The sequence below is a fragment of the Taudactylus pleione genome, unplaced genomic scaffold, assembly GCF_031769625.1.
Source record: "Taudactylus pleione unplaced genomic scaffold, aTauple2 ptg000439l, whole genome shotgun sequence".
NCBI classification, from domain to species: Eukaryota; Metazoa; Chordata; class Amphibia; order Anura; family Myobatrachidae; genus Taudactylus; species Taudactylus pleione.
This window is the reverse complement of record NW_028284841.1, coordinates 310,270-336,641: the sequence shown is the minus strand read 5'-3', so window position 1 is coordinate 336,641 and position 26,372 is coordinate 310,270.

The following is a 26,372-nucleotide window of genomic DNA, read 5'->3' as shown; positions in this document are numbered from 1 at the left end:
GAACATCAAAAGTGATATATGGAACATTGCCGGTGTCTACTCAGAGCCGCATGCAGGAGCGACATCTCTTACATCTGACGCTGGGTAGAGAAAGTAGCGCCATGAGAGCTAGCGGCTAAGAAACAATCCTACTCACTGGATGGCCAACCAGCTTCACTGTCGCACCTGGGACGTCTCTCCATGGCCAGAACATCCGGTACTTTACCCAAGAAACATCCAACAGCCTGTCTTGGGACATTCAGGGCCGGACGCTATTTGCAGATGGTCGTCCCAAAAAAGTGGCCGGCTATTTAAATTGAGCGCTTGCTCTTTGCGGTTTGTTGACGCCTCTATGTCTGAGCGAGCGAATGAAAAATGCGCTCACTATTTTGTAAAGACGCCCCTTTGCCATTCGCATCACACGTCATCTCCGGTATTTATTAATCGGGTACATCGAAAGGCATCTGAACTGCTCGCAGTGCTTGTGGTAGAATTTTCTTACCGCTATCACTGCGAGCAGTTCAGGCTAAAAGACAACCAAGTGACGTGGTCGATGACGCTCCTTTACTAATTATGCACTCCCATTAAATGCCCTTTTGACCGTTAGGCACGCCTGCGTTCGGATCTCCACTCCCCCGTTTTCAAGCACCTTCCCCTGTTACCACCCACAAACGGTACATTCTGTCAATCAAATTAGCAGCCCCTCGCTGTTTTGCGAGCGCACGATTTCCGACCGCAATTACTGGTTTAAGCATGCGCATTACGACCCATATGCATGCGCAGTTGTGCGAACATCGCTCAGAGCGAACGAGCGGCCGCTTACGAGCGGCTCTGAATCAGGCCCTCAGTTCCATATATAATACAGTTGCTACTGAAACTTGCTTTGAGGATTTACTCCTCTTACAGTGGATCCACATAGGGGATTTGTTTCATAGGGACTCCAGCACAAAACTATTATAATTATATTGTTAGATATTTTTATTGAAGCTTAGCATATATGATTTTTTATTAATATATAAAATATTACTATTTACTAGTTAATTAATATTATTACATGTGTGTTGATTAGTTATTCTGCAGAGGTATATTTATATTTATATATTTTCACCAGCGCTGTTCTAAATTATGTATTGTTGTGTGTGAGTTTGTTCATTTGGATGATATCACTAATCCATTGGAACTAGCAGCTATTATTATAATACTTTACACTGTGTACATTGATCTATTTATCACTATTTTATACTGATCACATTTGTTTATAGCACTGAGGTATTTTGTTTTATTTTATGATACATTACAGCTGTTAAATGACATTGCCTCTGTTCTTGATGATGCCTGGTGGGACGTAGTTGATATTTTTGTATTTGTTTGCAGACATATTTCTATTCTATAGCACTGTTGCTGTGGCATAGCCAACTTGTCAGTTACTTGTGGTCTAGACAGACACTTAAGTGTTCAGTTTGAAGGATGTATTATGAAATCAATAGAAGTTAATGAAGGCTGTTCCATATGGAAATACAAGTAATAGGAAGGAGTGTGTTTCTCAGAAATGCATATCATTCATTGCAGATGTGAAGTAACGATTAACTATTTTCTGAGCCATGTGCTAAAGCGATCATATACTGATTTCTCATAAATAAATAAGGTATCTCATTGGTCAGGTATATGATAATTTTAGGGAAGTAAAAGTGTATCATTATATATAAAGTTTATAAACACAACAGATAAGATATGCAGTGGTTAGTATCCATCTCCTTAAGTCATTCTCATATTTTATTTAATAATAGAATCAAAATGAACTTATTTGGGAATTTCTTCTATTGATCTGAACAATGTATTCTGTAACGTTAAATAATCAAAATAGCTGTAGAATCTTTTCTTAATCAAGCAGAATGTATTTATGTATTTTCCTGCCAATTTCATCATATACTGTATACAGCACATCTGTGTCACGCTACCCTCGATATACTGTTCTGAGAAACATGTTCTATGAATAATTATATAGAAATGTGCACAGATCCCCATGTTTTGGTTTTGGTTCTAAATCAGTGTTGTTTTTTATTATTTATTTTCATATTTGGCAAAACCACCCATAAGTGTTTTGGTTCAGTTTCGGTTTTGGATTTCTTTAAAAACTGATAAACATTTATAAAAACAGCTAAAATCATGTAACTTGGACCTGTTTTTGTTCCTATAGTATGAATAACATGAATAACATTGACCACCTTACGGCACCTAAAATCACAAGGGAGGGACTTAAATGCAATCCAAAATACATGAGTTCCGAACTTGGCGAGACCTGAGTTGGGATACGGTGCTACTCTGAACCCCAAAGCATACTTGCCTACCCCCCTGGAAGTCCCGGGAGGCACCCCCGGAAGGGTAAGCACTTCTCCCTAGTTCTAGTGAAGTGGGCAGAATGGGGAGAATTTTACCGTGTATCGGCGGGTCCGCGCGTTGGGGGCGGGCCTAATGACACGATTCTATGAGAATTGCGTCATTAGGACCCGCCCCCTCTTGTAAATATCCGGCGGTCATGGTTAATTCCAGTGAGGGGGCGGGGCTTAATGATGCGACCCGGCCACCCCCGCCCCGAACTCCGCCTACCTGCTTCGCCTCCCCAGGCTTCTCCCGGGAGGAGAAATCAAAAGTCGGCAACCCTGCCCCAAAGTGATCCGAGCTGAGACTCTGTACGGCTCAGAACCCCAAAGTTCGGGTGTGTTCAGTTTTCAGCAAAACCAGACTGCCCATCTCTAATATTATATATAAGTGGTCCACTTACCAGAGGGAGAAAATCCCTAAATCCTGTGAAGATGAGCCCTGCATGATGCATATTGTGCCTGGAAGCCTGAGACTGGGCTCCTCTGTGCAATGTCTGGTCACTTATGAACAGTAGGGATGCGGTATGTTTCTGCTGTCGGCCAGTATCGCCTGGGAGCTCAGGCGCCTGCGATTACTTTTTTAAAAATAGAGCGGCAATAGACAATAGGACTTTTTGGGACCATTTCATAAATTGACAATACGGGGTATATTTACTACTGGTCGATTTTGGGTTTTTGTTTTATTTGTAGTCGATTTTCAGATTACTAAAGGCAAAACCGACTATAAAACAGAATCCTGACCAAAAATCGAATATTGACCAAATATCGATACTTAGAAAGTTAAAGGGTTAGAAATAATATTGTTCTTCACAGTGGGACTACAGGTCCCAACAAGCCTGCCCTGGCATGCAGGCACTTGGAGAACCACAAGAGCCAGCAGGCCCGGACAGTAAGTGGTCGCTGGCACATGTACCCACACGGTGAAGAAATTATAAAAAAAATCACAGTACACACCGTATGATTTATCCTTTATTACACACTCACACTACATACTTACCTTTTTTACTGGAGGTGGTAGGTTCCCTTTTCCATACTAAATCAACTTCAAAATCGAATGTTAGTAAATGTGTGATTTGGAAAGTGGAACACAAAGCCGATATCAGTTGGTTTCAGTCAATGTAAGTCGACTTTGAAATCGACTACAATAGTGGCCTTTAGTAAATATATCCCTAAGTTTTTAATTATATAAGTCGATAGGGAATTTAGATTGTTAGGATCAATAGGGTAAGTGATGTTGTGAATGATTAAATATGTTTTTTGCAATGCTGTGTAAAATGTGGAGCTATACAAATAAATGAAAATAACTAATAAAAATACAACTTTTTTGTTACATTTTACTCATGTAAAGAACAGAATTTTTTTTGCTCTGGATGGTCTCACTGTTCACTGACTGATCGCTGTCATACCGCAATGTCTGTTAGCGTGTATTTCACATAATTGCTGACATATGTGCTTGCTGGTGAGTCCGCTGTCATGCTTCTTCTGACAGCTTACCTCTGACAGCATGTGACAAGCTCATCAAAGGCATGTGTGTCCATGACATTGTCTTTATGTGTCTTCTCGTATGACATACTGTACAAGCATTGTTAGTTATTTAATGGACTAGTTATAATGTTGGAATATGGGTTGTGAATTATTACTGTTATCAATGGCTCATAAAATAATGCACAGACATATTCTCCATATAACAATGTTGAGTTGAAAACAGAATGATTATTTAGAATAGATTAGTTGTTACTTTTAGTTGGATTTTAATCATTATCAAAACCAATATTAAAAATAAAAAAACACCCATATTATACATACGGTAGACACCATGGGCCATACTATGTGAATACTCCCAATCGCATAATGCAGTAGATATTTTATTGCAACTAAATACAACAATATAAAAAAAACACTTATCGCCATCCTGAAAGGGTACCGGTACTGTCATGACACTTGATAAGTAGGCATACCAATACACCTTTCTAGTTTTGAGGATAAACCAATGATGAGCCCTATTGATGGGAAAACACCCATATTATATGGCAATATGGCTCTTCCCCTTTGATAAATATGCCACTGTAAAACAAACCATTATAATATTATTTAATGTACTATATAACTCATTTACAAGAATAAAGCAGTCTTTTGAGAATCATTAACCCTCAATCTACACTATGTAGACAAAAGTGATTGGACACTGGCAGCAATAGATCAATGAGATTTTATTGACATCAGTACTTTGTAGGTCCACCACGTGCAGTGATTACTGCAGACACCCTTCTTGGCAAACTGTCCACAAGTTCCTGGACAACAGCAGGCGGTATGTTTTGCCATTCCACCTTAAGTACAGTGACCAACTATGACACTAAAGAAGGTCGAGTCGACCTAGAACGCACCTATATCTCCAGTTCGTACCAGAGGTTCTCAATGTGGTTGAGATCTGGACATTGAGCCGGCCAGTCTATCTGGGTTACCGAATTTTCTGTATACCAGTCCAGCGTCGCCCTGGAAACATGATAGGTGGCATTGTCGTACTGATAAAAACATTTGTTGTTTAGGTAGAACTGCAAGTGCATTGTCCTCCCTACGAAGTGGCCATTTGGAACTCGTGTGGAATGGTATGCATGGTATGCATTTTGCTTGTCCAATGACTTTTGTCTACATAGTGTAGAAAGATGCATGCATCTGAGTTGCACTGCGCAGTGAAGATTTATTCGCAAAGTGATTCTCGTGCAGGGACCGTTTGTGTGCGGCAACAGTGGTTATCGCCTCAAAAGGCATGTCGCAACCGTTTCGGGGTGTGTTCCTGCCTCCTGTACACAGTAAAAATTACTCCAGTGTAAGGTCCCGCGGCCTTTCTGAGTTCTACTTATCTGTGTCTGATGCTGCGTCTCTGTACACAATCGCTTGGATTTCCGAAGTCGCCAGGGGGTGTCTCAATTCAAATCCCGGCAGCGGTGACATTTGAATATTTACGCACAGCCGCTGTGTACCAATTGTGCGTGGACACCCGTGTTTTGGTTTTGGCAAAACCAAACTGAAATTTTATTGTTTTCATTTTGGCAAAGCAACCCTTAAGTGTTTTAGTTCGGATTCGGTTTTGGGTTTGGTTTTCGAATGCTTTAAAATTGATAAAAACAGCTAAAATAATGTAATTTGGACATGTTTACATACAAGCCAAAACCGAGATTTGTTTTTTAAATCCGAGTTCCGAACTTACAGCAGACCCGATCAGGGACTCGGTTTTACTCAGAACCTCAAAAGTGATCCGAGCCGGGACTCATTTCACTCTGAACCCCTAAGTTCAGGCGTGTTCGTTTTTTCAAGTAAACCGCACCGCACATCTCTATGTAGTATAGTTAACAGGAGCAAGTGAAGCTAGCAGGAGTAAATATTGGTGGGACGAGGATGAGAATCAATTCCGTGCTCAGTGATTCTGTACCCAATGTATGGATGTGAGTCATACTTGCCAAACATGGGAGGCTCCTATTTTCTTGACAAGCCACCTGCTGCCCCGCAAAGTTTATTAAATCCTCCGCATATTCCACTGCCCCGTCTGAAATCCGGACTGCGCATATGCGAGTTGGGATGTGACAGAGGCACAGCCTGATGGCAGTGTGCACAATAGGCTGACCACACACCGTGGAGTTGTGGGTAGCTCGGCCGCTTTGCCCCCCAGCAGAGCCTGTGTAAGTTGTCACTGCAGGCAGAGACTTCACTCCCCTACCCAAACAAGTAAGTAGTTAGTAGTAGTAGTAGTAGGGGATGTGTGTCCTGTGATGGGAGCTGCGCTGCAGGCAGCGAGATAATCGGGAAGGGGAGGGATGGATAGGAGGGCAGGAGAGCAATATTGCAGCAATAACAGGGGCCTATATCTCACCATGGGATGTAGTGAGTATGGCGGCGGACGGGATGCCGGCCATCGAAATCTCGAGGTCTAAAGATATGCGTCGAAATTCCGACACCTATCTAAGTACTGATGCTGGATTCTCAACAGCCGTCATCCCGATCAAAGACACACCGGGGCGTCTTAGCTGGTAGCCGTGAGGTGGGGGAGGGTTAGGTTTAAGCACCAGAGCGGGGTTATGGTTAGGCTCTGGGGTGGAGGTTAGGGTTAGGCACCACTGAAGGGGGTTAGGCACTAAGGGGGTATAGTTAGGTGTAGGCACCAAGCGGGAAGGGTTAGGTTTAGGCACTAACGGGGAACTTTAGGGTGCAAGAAGGGAGAGTTAGGGGAAGAAAGGGGAAGGGTGACCCCTGTCAGGATACCGAGCATTGGGATGCCGCTGTCAGCATTTTGACAGTAGGCATCCCTACTGCCGGTATTTCATACCCAACCCTATCACCATATATCCGTTTGGATTGTACAGTTTCCTTCTTGGTAGAGGAGGGGGTCCCATGGTCCCTGCACTGAAGTATTATCCTGCTAGTGCCAATTTAAATTTTTAACTATTATTAACACTCTGATAATGGTATCAGCTGCCAGAACCCTCCTGTCTCCCCCCTTCCTCCAAATGCCAGGGGTCACCTCACCCTTCATTGCAGGAGGCACTGCTGGCAGCTGTAATTAGTAAACCGCTGGTGCCCATGTCACACTGTTACAAACTGATATTACTGAGAGCCAGCATCCTTCATACACACCCCATCCAAATGGCAGGGATCACCTCACCCAGCAGGAGGCAGTTCTGGCAGCTGTGATTATTATCCTTCTTGTGCCCATGTTACACTATAACAGCCTAGTATTCTGAGGTCAGCTGCCAGCTCATGCCCATGCTGCTCTTAGTACTACAGTTTTCACCTGCTACTGCAGGACACACCCCTGAGTGGATTTAGATATGCCCTTAGGTGCAGCTAGATACGCCCTTTGGGTGGAGCATGACATGCCCCCTCAGCGGCGCGGCGCTATCAAATATAATCTCTCTAAAACTAGTTTTCACAAAGCAGAGGGGAAGGAGAAAAAGGGTCAGAGCACTAGTGACATGGATAGTGCTAGGGAGACACTAAAGGGGAGATTATCAAACCTTGGAGAGAGATAAAGTACCAACCAATCAGCTTCTTACTGTGTTTGAAAAATGACAAGAACTGATTGGTTGGTACTTATCTTTCTCCACTTTATCAATCTCCAAGGAGATGTACTAAGACTCGGAGAGTGATAAAGTGGAGAGAGATAAAGTACCAACCAATTAGTTCCTAACTGTTATGTTACAGGCTGTTTGAAAAATGACAGTTAGGAGCTGATTGGTTGGTACTTTATCTCTCTCCACTTTATCATTCCCCAAATACTATAATGCAAATAATGCAGGCATTTATCAAGTTTTGCAAATATTCACAGTATTGGCAATTTGGCGGAGCACCATAGTTATTAAACAGGATCCCCAGACATTTTAATTCGCTGTACCATTTTCCTCTCAGTCTGCAAAAGATTTACAACATCTCCAAAATGAGAACTTATTGTCAGATTGGTGGTGGCACATTTTACCTGGCATTCAGTGCCTGGGACAGAACACCTGAAACCTGGTGTAATTAAAGTATAGCTGTGAACATTTACAAGAACAATTTTTTACAAGTTGCTTTGCACTGCTTTTCTGTGCAACCATTTCATAAATATCTTCCAAAGCATAACAGTTGCTGTAAGCAATCTAATAGGAATTTGGGTGACCCATTGTACAGTTTGCACTAGTGTCTACACACTAGTTATGACACTGGATTGCAAATAGCAGAAAGACATTTACTCTCGACAGTTAAATTCAGGATGAGTTTGACAGCATAGTTCTATTCTGTCGTCAGCTGACTGGAAGTAATGGAGTGAATGAGCTCACACCATTACAGCACTTTAGTGAGGGCCAGTCGGCCTCTTTTAATGTGTCCTCTTAACAGCACTGTAAAATGTACTGAGCATTAATCTGTCTTCGCACCTCATCAAAACTGTTCAAATTGGCAGGAGAACAACCTGAGTCAGGGACGGCATCTGGGTTGCTGCCGTCAAAAAAATCTATAGTATCCTGACAAGACAGCAATACATGGCCAACATCCCCAACCTGTGTTCATTTAAATTGGATGTTAGAATTTTTGCCTTTGTGAGCTCAATTATTGAATTACACTGAAGATTTACTAGCCTGAGCTATTTAATAGTGAATTGATTTACACAGTGTGTATATGAAGCAACAGAACAATCCAATTTAATTGACATAAATATATCTTTGTGTGCCTCTTCCACTGTGACCTATGAGATCACGTCCAACCTTTTTGGAATCACAGTAGGTTTGTCTCTTGAGAACACAAACTTGTTGAAATAATGCTTTTAAGAGTTCTATAAGATTTCAGACTCTTTCTTATGTATGATTATTTGTAATGGACCTTTTACAGTGATTTAACACATACACTTACAATAAGAGATGTGTGCCGTTTTTCAAAATCACCCTCATGTGTTTTGATTTTGGTTTTGGATCTGTTTTTTTTTTAAATAAAATAATAAAAAAACAGCTAAAATGATGTAATTTTGACCTGTTAGCAAGCAATCCAAAACCCGAGTTCGGTTTTTAAATCCAAGTTTCCGAACCGCAGGAAGATCCGAACCGGAACTTGGTTCAACTCAATACCCCAAAGTGATTCCGAACTCAGACTCGGTTTGACTCTGAACCCTCAATTCGGTTGTTGTCGGTTCTCTGAGAAACGGACCCGCCCAGCTCTACTTAAAATACATACAGTATATATGACATTTTGACTTTTCTGCACAACAGCTGAAAGGGTTTGTTGTGCTATTGCTTTTATAGCCTACCATCATTGCATTGCATTTTACCTATGATCATACCTCCCAACATCAACCAAAATGTAATTTTGGATGGGGGGTGAGGGTGTTTACAGCACGCCAGGTGCATGAACGTGCCATAGTGGTCTCTCCACTGGTCAACATTTTTCACCAAATTTTACAAATGTTATGGTGTTTTTATGGTAATACCTCCCAAACTACCATACTGATCACGGGACATGAAATGAAATCGGGACTATCGCGCCAAAATCGAGATGGTTGGCAGATACGCTATGAATGGTTTTCGAAAAATGATGAATCTATTGACGAGCATAGAGAGCAATATTCCTCTTTAATGTGTCTTAAAGGATAATTCCGTTTCAATAATACGTATCTTTAATAAAGGTAACTTGTGTCCAAAAACTGTTCCTCTGTTTCTTTTTATTGTCATGATCCACAATAAGTCAATATATGGCAGATTCGTGTTTTCTGGATGTGTCTTTTTAAATGCTATATTTCTTGAGGAAGAGCAGCCTGCGTAAGGCAGAAATAAGATGTGTGGGGGGCCCATAAATTGGTTCGCCACCTTATGCTGGCTTTGCGCAAGCTGCTTTTCCCACCCATAAATATTGTGCTTTCAAGCCACCCCCACTTCCACTTGCTCCCTTTTCCTGAACCCTGAAGTTAACTCACCTCAGCAGCCTTCTCTGGCTCTGGAGTCCAGACTACTTCTCCCTGCTGTGTCCACTGATGGCAGCATTGCAACATAATTACATCTGATCTGCAATGTTGCTGGGCTTTACAGGTCATTTACTATTGACTTAGGGTCTGACTCAGAAATAAATATTGATTTTGTCTGTATTTACAGTTGGCTGCACCGCCACTGTACATCTGCTTGTGAGAGTCATCACTTAGCAGAAGTCATTACAAGAGATCCATCTGAAATCAAACCGATCTTTGCAAGTCTACATGCCCATGACTGAAAACACCTATCCTACATGTGAATGCCCAGTTGCTGCCCAGTTATACCCACTCAGCAGCAAGTGGATATGTGGATAATACGTGTAATACTCTGAATCATCTGTAGTTGCTCAAAGTTGTGAATGCTAGGCTATGGTGCTTGCATAGTGCTAAAAACTGCAAGATCCATCTGCAAAATGGACTTATGGGCAACACTGAATTAGCCCTTTTGTTTTAAAATGTATCGTACCTTTGTAATGGTAATCAGTGATCATGGCCATCTTAAGGTATGGGCACGTATGGCAGCTGCCCAGGGCCCCACGATTCAAACAGGAGCAGGTGGAGACCGGGGGAAACTACATGGAGTTTGTGGCTGCTTCGGTCAATTGAAAACGATTGGTTCTGATAATGAGCTAAACAAAAAGTGTAAGCATCTGGCTAATGTTTATGACAAAGACCTTGATTATGGTGCTTTTCTAAATGAATGCAAGCATCTTAAGTAGAACATGGTTCTTGCTTTGTACAGTAAACTAATTTCAGACAACTTGAAATTGCACTCAGCGTTCATGTGCATGATGGTGGCCAACTGTACAGAGGAACACTCACAATTTAAACTTATAACGAACCAGTTTCGAAGCACAATGAAGCAGCAGTGTTTGAACTGGCTTTCACTCATGTACATGGAAACTGACATCCCGAAGACCATTGACTTCAAGACAATTATAAAACCAATCTCAACAAAGACATTTTGTAAATATTTGTGTTGAATAATAACACTACTCAACAAAATGTTAAAAATTCTCGGCATCTGGCATGTGAATATGTGTTTTTGCCTAATTTAGGTATGTTAAATTCATACACACAAATAACAAAAGCGGTAATAGCTATTTTGGAAAAAAGTAAGATAAGTGAAAAATTCAATTAATCTTTATCTAATTTAAATATTTTAATCATATTCATTTTTAAAATACTAATAAAACTACAGAAACACTTAAAACGGCAGAAACTAAACTTCAGAAACTCTAACAGACCAAATTAGTTGTATTGTAATTGTTAATAAAAGATAAAATCTAAAAATATAAAGTCACTTTGCTAAAGAGAAATAGGATGTTGACGCTTTCCGTTTGTACAGTGTCTCACTGGGCTTTCTAAAAAGGAACCAGCAGTAATCCCCCATTCTGGCAGGGTCCTGCATCCTCGGTGGCGATGCTCCATTGTCAGAATGTCTTTGTAAAAATATTCCCCCTGTTCATCACTTACAATACCCAGGTTGTCAGGGAAAATATTAAATGACATTCTACAACACCTATTCTTGTAGTTTCCAATTGTTCATTCACAATGGTCACGTAATTGGCCACTTTTCTGTTCCCAAAGAAACCACGCACAGCAGCCTTGAAGAAGGAGGACCAAGTAGCAGACTCAATTTTTGTAAATTTATCGTTAAAAATATTTCATCCATAAGCAATTTCCTGTAAATATGAGCGGTTCAGATTTCTTGGACTCCGAACCTGCCCGAACATCAGGAATCCACGTCAATCCGAGCGGTGGCTTGAGTCTTCCTGTATGACTCGGATTCCACTTCAAGACAAAATGTCATCCTCGTGGCTTTGGATTCTTGTGAGTTTTGGATTCTATATAAGGCACCATGGATGGGACTCGGCGCTTTTTCCTTGTCAGGCACGCTTCTGTACGCTGTACTGTACTCTGCTGTATAGGCTGTGCTGTGTCCAGACTCACAAGTGGCTGTGCTGCTTAGTCAATGTGTATAGGGGGTTCACGCTGCTGTAAACTGTGCTGTACTCTGCTGTATATAGGCTGGGCTGCGCTTATCAGTAAAGACTTTTATGTGCATATATAAGCCCTGTGACTCCATGCAGTTTGAATGGAGCTGCAACATCAATAAAATAAATTAAATAATTGTATTGTTTGTACTGTTTGGTGCGCTTTCTTCACATGCATATATAAGCCCTTTGGCTCCAGTCCATGAAGAAATAGAGCTGCAACATCAAAAGAATAAATTAAATAATTGCATTGTTTGTACTGTTTAGTATGCTTTGTTCATGTGCATATATTAGACTTGTGGCTCCAGTCCACGCAGGAATAGAGCTGCGACATAAAATAAATTAAATAATTGTATTGTTTGTACTGTTTTGTGTTCTTTGTTCACATGCATATATAACCCCTGTGGCTCCACACAGTTTGAATAGAGCTGCAACATCAATAAGTTTACAAAAAAAAATTAAATAATTTTATTGTTTGTAATGTTTGGTGTGCTTTACCCTAGTGCACTTTGTTCATGTGCACATATAAGCCACATAGTGATCTGTGAATTGAAAAATGGATAAAGTTCAGTTTAAAGATGAGCAACCAAATACTGTCGCTGCAGCTGCTGCCACCAGTCATGATGATGACGCTAGTCCTTCAATGTCATCTACTAAAGCCAATGCCCAAGGGTATAGAGGGTCTAAGTTAGGGCATCTCAAATAAAAAAAACAATATACAGTGCTAAAGAAAAAAACACATCTAATAATGGGAAAGTGTGGTGCAGAAAAACATAAAATTGCCAACATGCCATTCACCACACGCAGTGGCAAAGAAAGACTTAGGCCTTGGTCTTTAATTATCAGTGGTGGTTCTGCATGTGTCAGTGAGGTATTTTCCTCTGCCTCTGATGACGATGCAAAATCTTATCACTCAGAGTGTAGGAGAGGTATAAAAAAAATTAAAGCCACTAAGGCAGTAGAACAAACTCTACATGAAACAGAAATGTCACAAATCCCTGAGGAAAGTCTAAGTGTGTCCACAAATGTGATGTGTGAGCCTGACCTTTCTGATACTGTTGTACTTGCAGAGAAGCCGGCTTCCACCATTTCTGCTCCCACTGCAAGTGTGGGGACGAGCACAACAAATACAGCTGATGACATAGAAATTGAGGATGCCACTGATAAAGTGCAATAGGATGAGGGAGATATTTTTGTAGCTGATGCCAACCCTAATGAGGATGTTGAGGATGTTGTTTGTTTAAGTCAGGCATCAGTGGAAGCAGCTCTTGGCCATGATAAGAGGAAGGCCATTGTCATGCCTGGGCATAGGACCAACAAATGCACCTCTTATGTGTGGAATTATTTTTACCAAAATCCTGACTATTTTTAAGCTATCTGTAGTGTTTGTAAACCACAGTAAGTAGAGGTGGGAACGTTAACCATCTAGGAACCTCCTCCCTCTTATGTCATTTGCAGCAAACACATTAAAATTTTTTGCCATCATCAAAAACTGGTGCTAAAAAAATAACAACAAGCAGTACAGCATCGGCTAGCTCCCTTCTCTCAAGTTCAACTAGATCCCAGCACCTGCTCTACTGCCAACACCTTCATCCTCAATATCCACAGTAATGATCTAAAGTAGTCCTGCATCCAATTTGTTAAGGCTAGGTGACTCCTCCCCTGCCAGGATTCCTCAGAAGAATCCTTCAGCGCTTGTCCTGCTGCTGGGGATGGATCTTCATCCCAGAAGGGGACCAAGAAGACTAGTATTTAAAAAACAACAACTGACTGGAACAATCCTTTGCAAGGGGAAGCAAGTATGACAGCACTCACCCAGACGCACAGCGGATCACTAATATCATCATGGCTATGCTAGTCATTAATGCAGTGGGTTTCACACAGTTAATTGAGGTCCTGTGTCCCCAGTACCGAATTCTATCTCGGTTCAATTTTACCAGAAAAGCCATTCCTCGGCTATAACAGGGCATAAAAAAAACAACTATTTATTGGCCTACAAAATGTCAATGTACCCACTGTCCACCTAATCACATATATGTGGACAAACGGTAGTGGGCTAAAGATTACATGACTGTGACAGCCCACTGGGTGGGTGATTCATCTTTAGCAGCAGCAGTATCTAACAAACAACACTAGCTCATTCAGAGGCCAGCTACTCTTTGTATTACCAGGTTCACTAAAAGACATACCGCTGACATAAAAAACTAGGGTACGCATAGCAAAATGGCTTACCCACTTGGGCTCTCCTCAGGTTTGTGACTTCTGACAATGCCACCAATATTGTGAGAGCATTACAGCTGGGTGGATTCCAGCACGTCCCATGTTTTGCTCACACAATCAACTTGGTGGTACAGAGTTTTTTTAAAAAATGACAGGGGCGTACAAGAGGTGCTGTCTGTGGCCTGAAAAATTTCGGGACATTTTCGCCATTCAGCCACAGCATGCAGGAGATTGCAGTAGCTGCAAGAACAGTTGAATTTGCACTGCCACCAACTGAAGCAAGAGGTGGTAACCAGATGGAATGCAACCCTTTATATGCTCCAGAGGATGGATGAACAGCAAAAAGCCATCCACAGCTATTTAACAAGCCATGACTTTGGGAGAGGAGGGAAAGTGTTCCTTAGTCCAGCGCAGTGGAGAATGCTTTCGATCTTTTGCAAGGTGCTCAAACACTTTGAAGTAGCCACCTGTGAAGTGAGGGCCTGATTCAGACCCGCTCGCGAGCACTGAGCGCTCGCAAGCTGGTCGATGTTGGCCAAGTGCGCATGCGCACGAGGGAGCCGGCTCCGTTGTGCGCATGTGCAAGACCCGCATAGCGACGGGCAAGCCGTCGCTATGGGTCTCGCTACAAAGGGGGCATGCTGCCGATGGTGAGTGACAGCACGCTCCCTTTGGTGGGCGTGCCGGGGGCATTGCTGCCCAGACAGAGGCGTTCCCATGGGAACGCCTACCGTCTGGGGCCGGCCCCACTGACATCACAAATGATGTCAGTGGGAGTGTTTTTGGCTCTGAGAGAGCCAAAAGCACTCCAGGGCTTGTGGCAGACGAGACCCTACCACAAGGGTCTCGTCGCAAGCCCAATAGTCGCGATGGTCTTGACCATTGCGACCACCTTTTTGGCCGCTCGCTATAGCTGTGGGTGGTTACCCACAGCTATGCGAGCGGCCAGGAGGCCGCTCTAAAAAAAGAGAGGGAGGGCACTGATTCAGAGCGAGCGCTCTGAAAGAGCGTCCGGCTCTGAATCAGGCCCTGAGTTCAGGCACTGCTAGCTTGGTTCAGGTAATTCCCCTAATTAGACTTTTGGAAAATCAGCTCCAAAAATTGAAAGATGAGATTAAACAAAGTGATTCCGCTAAGTATGTCGGACTTGTAGATCAAGTCCTTTATTCACTTCGCCAGGATCCAAGGGTTGCCAATATCTTGAAATCTGATCACTACATTTTGGCGACTGTGCTTGATCTTAGGTTTAAATCGTACATCGTGTCTTTATTTCCAACTGATCCAGATCTTAAGAGATGCAAAGAGCTCCTGGTGAGCAAGTTGGCAGCTCAAATGGTACACGACATGGCGACATCGCCACCTTCAGCTGCCAAGAAAAAAACTCAGCTTTCCCAAAAGACAGTGGTGATGCAGAGGAGTCAAATTGTGACAACTGATCAGGTCTGAAAGAATTGCCGAAAATCAGTTACACTGCTACCGCGACTCCATCTGATAGAGTCTCCATCCAAAGAATGGTGGAGGATTATTTTCATGACACCATACACATAGGCATGTCACAGAGTCTCTTTGACTACTGGAAAGACAAAAAGGTAATTTAGAGGCCCTTGTCCAGACTGGCTTTGCATTACCTGTGCTGCCCAGCCTCCAGTGTGTACTCAGAAAGAGAAAAAGGTTTTAGCACAGCCGGGATCAGCGATCAGCGTAGGAGGCTACTGCATCAAAATGTGGAAAAGATGATTTTCATCAAAATGAACTGGAAATTCCACGAGGAAGATCTTTACCGCCAAAAATGCAGAGGTACCTGTAATGGTGGATTCCAGTGGGAATTAATTAATATTGTGTGAGGATGATATACACACTGATGAGGGTGAGGAATCAGGTGAGAATAACCTCTTCCAGTTCCAACTGTAAAGAGGATTATAAAAACTGTTAACTGCTTTATGCCCATTGGTAGCTTTAGTTTTGCGGGGGGGCCCAAAAAAACCAATCACTTCAGCCACAAGAGGCAGTCCCTGTAGATGAAGTGATTGGTTTGTCTTTTTAATATATACAACAGAAGGGTGGGTGGAAGGGCCCAAGGACAATTCCATCTTGTACCTCTTTTCTTTGCATTATGCACTGTTTGGGGCATTGCTGACTGACATTTTTATAGTTTAGTAAACTGCCATCCTGTCTGCCACTGCTGTGTAGCAATGTTTCATAGATGTACTATATTTTTTTAAACTACCGTGTGTTTGTGCCACTGCTCTGATGCTTACTTTTTTTTGTCTCAGACTGTATTCATTTAAACTAAAATCAAAAATAGATATACTTGCAAAATACTGTTATGCCTTTTTCAACCTTGATTTGTAGTTACCAACCTGGTTGCCTTTTTTCATTCCAATGTGTATCAACAGATGGGCTTGGCTTTCCTTGATCATAACAGCCATAGTTGGTCCGATGCAACTCAAGCACCAAATGGAGAGGATATTTTGTGATGGTATCTTCTCCTGCCTCCTCTCCCAGCCTTCTCATATATAATCCCAGAAGCACAATGATATTTTATGGCCACAGACAGCATCTCCTGCATGCCCCTTTGAATAAGATTCCCTGAGGAAGGCTGTAAGGTCTATACGCGTTGGAAACATCTATTTACACCCGACAATCCACACACCAACCACTACTCCCCATCCATTCTAAGCCTCCTCAAAGTTGGTGCGAGTTGAGCGCCCAGAGGTAAGCTGAGACCCAGGGGTCATGGAGTCTTGCGATAACGTGGCAACCCGGAGGTCTCACAGAGACCCGGTCTGGACACTGCTCCCAGTCAGTGTGTTACGGCGCTCACACACTGATTAAATAACAGCACAGGTAGCACACAGAGGAGACAGAAGATCATCACTCCACTCACCTGGAGGTGAGGAAGACTGAAGGGTAAGTTGTGCAACTGGGGGTTCGGAACACCGCCCCACCAGAATTCAGACTCCAACATACACTGACTACTATCAACATAATACCAACCATATTTCCTGAGAACTTAAGAAACCAGGACTATGCATTGCATTTAGGAATCCATATTGACATTTATATATTACTTTTATATCAATGAATTATTCGTATATATGTTTCATGGTTATATATAGATATTATTATTACCATGATCATTCTTTCTGACTATTTCTTTTATGTTTACAATTTCTTATAGAGATTGGGTCTCCTTTAAGCAGGGTACACAACATATAGATTTTATTCTATTCATTCACAGAAAACCTAGCCCATTATTATCACCATTACCCCATTTTTGTTTTTAGTAAGATATCTGATATACATATTTTGGATTATGAATAATTTGTGTTGCGCCACTGCCTGGCCCCTCAAATTGGATTTTAAATATATCTAATTTCTGGGACCATCCATTGCAGCGGCACGTATGCTTCATATCCAATTAACACCCTTCATCATTTATGTACATGGTATATAAGCTCTCAGAGAGCAATTTATATTAGAGGTTTAGCGGAGGTTTTAGCTTATAATAATTTTTTCTTTACATTATATATGTCATTCTTAAATTATCTGCTGTTGTTTCCTATCATGTACATCCTGTGGTGGATGTCCTTGCATTCTGGTCATTGGTGCAATGTGACACCAGTTTGATGTAGAATATAGGTCTCTCTCCGCCATAGAATGTATGCAATCTGTGTTTTTATTTTTCTTAAATAAAAATAAATTTTTTTTTGGCATTGTTATTTAAATCTTAATTAGTTTTTGACATTATTATCTGTACATAGTACATTTTCTGCTTATATACTCTCATTTACTTATATTTAGATTTATTTTTATTACAATTACGTGTATTTTTTATATATATATATTTATTTATTTATTTATTTTTTATTCATTTTATTTCTATTTTGATTCCTATCCAATTTTGTTTGTATTCAAGTATACACATCTCATTTTATTGATTTGAGTCTATAGATACAATTTGTTTTGATACTGAGATATGTTTCCCTGGTCATATATAAGAAAAAAGTTTTTTTCAATATTCGACAAGATATGGACACTTTATACTGAAATGGCTGTTACACATTGTTGCTATTAATTTAATTAGTAACAGATGTAATGTCCACCTGCAACAACTTAACATGTCCACCTGGAGAGATATATATGGATGTCCTGCTATGGGAGTTATACTCTGAGGAAACGTCCAGATTACCAGTGATGAGAAACGTGTTAGGTGCTCCCATCTATACACATTTTTCTGCTCATAGGTCCCACTGACCATTGCTAAGAAGCTTGCCCACCAAGAAGCGGTTATTATACCAGCCAGCGGCTATTCTTAACATATGCCCCATTTAAATCTGACTGATTCCGGCTCCACATGCTGTGGCTGACTAAGAGGTGACTCTGGATGGTCAGAAACAGCTAAGCGAGACGTCGCTAGCTGTAAGAGCGGCATACCAACTAGCCACTCTGTGTCACAGAGCCGCACCGCTTATCAACACTACGAGACTCTGTTATCAGTTGCTCTCCTTGCCGGGACTCACGAGCAGAAACTTTATCCAGATCCTTTGCCACCGATTACCCACATTACAAACTGCATTGAACGGGTAAGCCACTGGAAAGATCCAGCACGTTTATTTGGCTTTATTTTTACACTAATATCTGGCTATTGGATTCTGTATTAATACTAATATTAATCTTTTTCTTCAACATCTCCACTGCACACAGCCCCCTTTTTTTGTCCATTTTAAGGACCAACTGACTTAATCATTATTTGTTTTTGTTTTATTCATCAGGATATCCTTTTCCTATTAGGTCATATATGCGCATTTATTCTATTTTTTGTTACATGTCACAATCGTTTTTAATGGTATTTCATGTTTATTTTTTAATCTAATGTTCATGAACAGATTCCTTTCTGATTTATATTTGTGTATCTGCATTATTAAATGTGTATTTATCAATCTACTGTATTTCATCAGATTTATTCATTGACATATTGTTAGCGCTCCCACACCTGTGTTTTTTTCTTTTATAACTAGTAATTTGAGGGATCTGCCTATCCCCTCAGTGGTGAGCTGCAATAATATCTGTAGTTCTCAGTTTTTCTTTTCTGGAGTGCCCATTTTTTCTGTGTGTCTCTTGACATTTATACTATTCTGACCCATTATAGACCCAGCAAAATAATACAGCCAGCTCGCAAAAACTATAGTGACGAGTGCTGCACAGCACCATCCAACACCCCATGTTTAGATTTTTTCTTACAATTTTATACCATCATAGAATTACACACCATTTAGGAGTGTAATCACTACCAGTGATTGTTCTCAGATATTCCCAATAAAATATTAAAATACCATTTGGTGTCATATATATATTTTTTTACATTTGACACATACAATAACTACTTATTTCCTTATACATAGCATCTCCTGCATGCCCCTTTGATTCAGAACCACCGATGAGCTCAACTGGGACAAGGACTGATGTGAATGAGTCAATTTTCTTTTTAAATGCCTCCCCTCCTCCCTCATAAATTTGCTTCAGGATTCAAAATTTTTATTAAATTTACTATGAATCAACCCTTCCTTTCCCTGCCTTCAACTACATACATACTCCATCTCCCTTGGGCCTGTGATCTAGTGTTTGATTAATGCAAACATTCTTGGCTTCTGTCTATGGGGTCGTATAGTTTATTAAACCACTGCACTGCAATTCTGTTTCCTAGATGAGCCATGTTGGAAAATGAACTACCATAGCCAGACATTTTTATGGCCACAGATAGCATCTCCTGCATGCCCCTGTGATTTAAAAAAAAAAAATCAGAACCACCGAAGAGCTCAACTGGGGCAAAGACTGATGTGAATGATTAAAATATTTTTTTTTGTAAATGATTCCCTCATAAATTTGCTTCTGAATCCAAAACCCATCCTTTCCCTGCCTACAACTACTTACATACTCCATCTCCCTTCAGCCTCTTGATTAATAAAAACATTTGTTTGCTGATGTGCCATTTTGGAAGCTGAACTGCCAGAGATGCTGAAATCTTAAACATGCAGTTGCTGAATGCCAAAAATGTCCAGAAATGTTTATGGCCACAGACAGCATCTCCAGCATGCCCCTTTAATTTAAAAAATATTCTGAACCATCAAGTTGCCAATATATGGGACATGTTGTTCACCCATGCTCTCCCCTCCTCCCTCATAAATTTGCTTCGGAATAAAAAAATAAATTAAATTTACTGTGAATCAACCCTTCCATTCCATGCCTTTAACTACATACATAGTCCATCTTCCTCAGGCCTCTTGATTAATAAAAACATTTGTTTCCTGATGTGCCATGTAGGAAGTTGAACTGCCACGGGTGTGTGCTGCCCACTGCTGTCACTTAGCTTAGTCAACCAGCTAGCTCGGTGCAACCTTTTGGCCTAAAATGGATGAAAACAATATTGTGAGGTGGTCAAAATTGACTGGAAATGAGAGGAAATTAATGTTACTGAGATTAAACTCTAGGAACAAAAACAGCTATAATTATGTGATTTTAACATTTTTGGAAAAAATCCAAAACCAAGACCAGTCACGGCAGTTTGGCAAAACCGTAATCCAAAGCCAGATGACGAATTAGAACCATAACCAGCAAAAATGGTCCGGCGCACATCTCTGGTTTCCTTATTTGGGGTCCAACAAATATGCCTTCTTTTAGCTTTGCTTCACTTAACTTTGTCCCTTTTCCTTCAGATAACTGAAAGTGTGGCCTTCTTTATCCAGAGCTTTCACAAAATTCTTCATGATACCTAACTTAGGACCTGATTCATTATGGATCGCAACTGCGATTACGAAGGCAGACGGATGATTATTGCATACCGCGCATGCATACGCATTGCAGTGCACATGCGCAAAGGCATCACTGCAATCGTACTGCGATTACAGTGACCACATTGACGCATCGCAGAGTGATTGACAGGAAGTGAGTGTTTGGGGGTGTTGACAGGGGTGTGGTCAGCAAAAAGCAGGCATATCAGTGCGTTTGAACGCCGTTATAGGAGCATGCATAGATTAGTCACTGCGATGGCATATGTAGCTTGAGATCTCACTGCATGCGACAAGGTTAGCAATTTGAGTAAGGTCTGACCTTGTGCAATTGTGCGTGAGGCTCCAATGGTACTCAATGTTACCGATGGTTTTGCAGACTTACTTTACACTAGTGATGAAGCTGAGCGACCATTGCTCAGTGAAATGCGTTGAGTCCCTCCAGAGACCCTCCACCTAATTGTCTTTTTGACCATCGTGATACTGTTGGAATATTCTGGTATACACCCTCTGCCCGGAGTTCATACATCTTCTAATTACCCCTGCAGCTGTGGACGCTTCCTCATCATTGTGCTTCAGCCTGTCATTTCATCAACTCTGCTGGATGCCAGAGGATTTCCCAAACAGCCATTTCAACTAAGAACTGGTAAAGTGCTGCTGCTTACAGTTACATCATTGTGGCCAATTGCCATTTCAAAGTGGGACCTATAGAACTTCCTATACCCACTCAGCCCCCTGTTGCTTTTATGGAGTTACACCTTTGATATTTGCGGGACAATTCAGAGAGAGATCAGTATACCTATACAATCATCATTGGTCCTAGGTGGACTTTTATCATACCCTATTTTGTGTGTCCTGAATGTTTGTATGTCCTCTAGACATTTTATATGTGTTTATGAGTACATATATGCCAATTGTATTCTTTTAAGTGCTAATTAGTGCAATAAATGTTCATCTGTTACTTTTATATTTGATACCATCTATCAAGTTTCATTTATCGATTTAATTATATTTTTAATAATTTAGTGCTGGTTTTTCTTCTTGTGATGCATAGATTAGTCACTGCGATGGTATATGCAGCTTGAGATGCTTACGACAAGGTTAGCAATTTGAGTAAGGAGATGGTACTCGATGTTACCCATGGTTTTGCAGACTTGCAAGGTATTACGGATGTGAGTAATGGGAAGTGGGCGTCCTTATTTTGTGCTTCGACGGCATAGTGATTGCAAACATTAGCATATTTTCACAGTGGGTCTGCGTGCGTAATCGCAGCTGAGTGGAGTGTACTTGATGTTTTTCTTTCCAGCAACATAGGTTGCAAGATTCTCTCAGAGGTTTTTTTCTACCCCTAGATGTCCTGCAGTTATATAACCATGAGCCAGGTTTAACATTGTTCTTCTATATTTCTTAGGAACTATCAATTGCTCCACAGATTCCCCGTAGCACAAATCCCCCTCACAAATACCACTCGGTACACAGAAGAAGCAGAGAAGATCACCTACCTAGCAGAGAAGATTACACACACACAATTGCATATTCCAATTTCCTTCCCTCCCCAGTGCTCCGATGCCTGAGTACTTCCTGGACTGGTCACCTGAGGTGTCCATCAGAGCTCAAGACACGCCCCCTCACAGTGATGCATGCCTCCATTAGCTCTTTTTCTCTGTGTTTGAATGGTTGCTTCGTGGCCCAGCCCTCAGCTCCAGGCAGTGTCTGAGCTATCAGAGGCGAAATTTGACAAAAAACGACACTATGTTTTATTTTTTTTGCCAGTTCACAACTTGGGCCCGGAGCACCGATTGATGATGACTGGAGTCGGGTAGCACTAGGTTGCAACTTGCATTGCTGGCTGTATCTTATGTGGCTAAGCCTAACACGCACACACACATAAAAATATTAGACAAAAAAGACACTTTAAAAAAAAATAAATTTCAAGTCCAGAACTTGGGCCCAGGGCACAGATTGATGACGACTTCAGTCGGGCAGCACTAGGTTGCATTGCTGACTTGCTGTATCTTGTGTGGCTAAGCCTAACACTCACACACAGACAAATATTAGACAAAAAAAGACACTTTTTAATTTTTTTTTCAGGTCCAGAACTTGGGCCCAGAGCACAGATTGTTGACGACTGGAGTCGGGCAGCACTAGGTTGCGTTGCTGACTTGCTGTATCTTGTGTGGCTAAGCCTAACACGCACACCCACACAAAAATATTAGACAAAAAAAGGACACTTTTTTAATTTATTTTTTCCTGTCCAGAACTTGGGCCCAGAGCACAGATTGATGACGAATATTAGACAAAAAAATACACTTTAAAAAAAAAAAAAAATTTTGCTTCCAGAACTTGGGCCCAGAGCACAGATTGATGACGACTGGAGTCGGGCATCACTAGGTTGCGTTGCTGACTTGCTGTATCAACGAGCTTCCCTTTGCAATAATAATTTCGATCTATCTCCACCACGGTGATGCTCAGGGATATGGTCTATCATTTTATATCTAAGCGAACTCAGATTATGTTTAGCATCTCTGAAGTGCTTAGCCACAGGTTGATCAGACGCCTTGCCAGCAATAGCCAAACGGATTGCACTCCTGTGCAACGCCATCCTCTCTTTAAATTGATGTATTGTCTTTCCAATGTAAAGAAATCCGCAGGGACAACGAATAAAGTATATCACAAATTTACTTGTGCAGGTAAGAACATGATGTATCCGTTTTTTCTTCCCTGTCAAGGGGTGAGGGAATGAATCCCCAGTCTCCAAAAAGCTGCAAGTGGTACAATTAAGACATCGATAATTCCCTGGTTTTTTGTTAAAAAATTGCTTTGTTTTTTCACCTTAGAGTCCCATCCAGTGATGTCAGTCCTGACAACCCAATCTTTAATATTCTTAGCCCTCTTGTAACAAGGAACTAATGATGCATTTTTAAGCAAGGGTAAATCATCCTCCTGATTAATCAGGGGCCAGAATCTTTTAGCTGTCCTAACGATTTCCATACTTGCAGTAGAGAATTGATTAGCAAACAAAATTGAGTTCTTATCAGATTGACCCACTGTTTTCTGCAGTAATTGAGATCTCGGTATATTCATAGCTTTCATCCTAGCTGACGTGAGGACCATAGTAGAGTATCCCCTTTGTAAAAAACGGCTATACATCAAGTCCATTTGCTTTTTCTCATCCTCTTTATCATCACAAATGCGCCTAACTCTCACAAACTGCGAGAATGGCAGTCCTCGTTTCAGGGCAGCTGGGTGGTGACTAGACACAGCAAGCAATGTATTACAGTCCGTAGGTTTGTTGTAAATAGAGGTGCAGATTTTACCTTCCTTCTGAGTCAACGCTATATCCAAAAAATGGACGTATTCATTACTAATCTCAAAAGTGAATTTGATATTAGGATCATTTTGATTTATTCCTGTCATCATCTCTCTGAACTCCAATTCAGTCCCAATCCAAAGGAGGAACACGTCGTCTATATAACGTTTGTAGAAAATGATCTTAGCTGCATTTACAGGGTCTTGAAAAAATAGATATTTTCCAGAGAGAACATAAAAGCACTCGCGTATGCGGGGGCCACACATGACCCCATCGCACGTCCTTGAAGCTGAATGAAGAATTCTCCATTAAAAATGAAGAAATTTCTCGGCAAAACTAGATGTAACAAATCCATAAAGAAATCTATGTCAGGACCACAATAATTACTGTTGTTAGTAATGAGCCATTTCATTGCCTCAATGCCCCTATGTTAGTAATGAGCCATTTCATTGCCTCAATGCCCCTATTGTGGGGAATATTGGTATAGAGGCTGATTACATCCACCGTGACCATAAAGTAATTAGGGGGTAAGTATGTTAAGTCATTTAAGTTATTCAAAAACATAGTAGTATCTTTTAAAAAGGTTGTTTCACTCTGAATTACCGGCTGAAGGTATAAATCCAAATATTTTGAAATATTATAATACAACGAATCCCTAGCCGATATTATCGGCCTACCAGGGGGGTGTACACTATCTTTGTGCAGCTTGGGGAGCATGTAGAAAATCGGGACCCTTGGTGCCTCATGAAGCAACGATGTAGCTATTTTATTTGTAATTAAATTATCTGACACTGCTTTAGTCAAAAGGACTTCCAGTTCCTCATGAAAGGCTTTAGTAGGATCACTGTCCAAGCGCTTATACACAGCAGTAACTTCCAATTGATGATAAGCCTCTCTTTTGTAGTCCTCTATACCCCACACTACTACACCCCCACCCTTATCAGCAGGGCGGATAACCACATCATCATAAGTGGATAACTTTTTCAGGGCAACACGTTCATTATATGTCAGATTTTGAGGATGGTCAACTTCTTCTCCTCTCTCAATTGTATCCAGAACCGTATTAGTATAAACTTTAATGTTGCTGTTGCTAGAGACAGGATCAAAAATAGATTTTGAGTTAAACAAATTTTTTTCTACTACAGTAGAAGGCAGATGATATTGCGGCAATTCTGGATTTCCAAAGTATTCCTTTAGTCTCAATTGACGATTAAATTTACAGAGGTCGATTTTACTTTGAAAACGGTCATGCATATTCGTCGGCACAAAACTAAAGCCTTTCCGTAATACCTCTTTTTCATCCTCCGTCAATATCCTTTTGGAGAGGTTATATATCACCTTCTCCTTCTTGAATTCTGCCTTCCTCTGCCTCGCACATTGTCCACCCCTTCGAGTAGCGGATCCCTGACGGGGTCTCTTGAAGCTCTTGTAGCTACCCCTAAAAGGGGACGTGCAACTGTTGACATATCCCTTGCTCCAGCACATTCCGTCTCACTTTGTGAGGTAAGTGATTCCCCCGAGTTGTCCGTATCAAAAGGGTAACGACGTTGTCTCCCGAATTTCCTAAAGGTTCTAGGTCTTCTATAAGTATTAGTGGCCCAAGTATAAACCTGCTTTTCTTCGTAGTCACGGTTTACAATAGCTAATTTATTCTTTTTGAATTGAATTAGCTGTTTTTTATATTTATTAATTTGAAGTTGTAATTTTTCCAACCAATCACACGACTTATCCTCCGTTAGGGTATTCAAATGTTGATCTTCATATACTCTAATCTTTTCTTTAATGAGATTAAGCTCTCTAGTAGATTCCTCAATTACCAAGAGGATAATGTCAAAAGATGCCTTATTTAAAATAGCAGCCCACTTTCTACAAAATTCAGAGTTGTGTCTTCCAATGGTCGGAATATTACGGATTCTGAAGCCTCTAGGTATCTTTTTTTCTCTGAAATAGTCTGATAAAGTTACTCCATGTAAGTAATAGTCCAGCTCACGTTTCTTGAGTTTAAATAAAGCAAAATAATGCTGCTGGGCAGACTCTTCCCCGCTGTAGTTTCAAAATTTTCAGTAATCAGAATCCTATTAGTCTCCTCATCCGTAAATGTATGGGTATCTCCCAATGGTAAATCCACTTCAAGTAGTCCTAAGTTACTGGCTTGTGAAGTATTTTGCGACATAGCCCCCTTCAGCAAACACCATGTGTGTAAAACAGATCAATCAC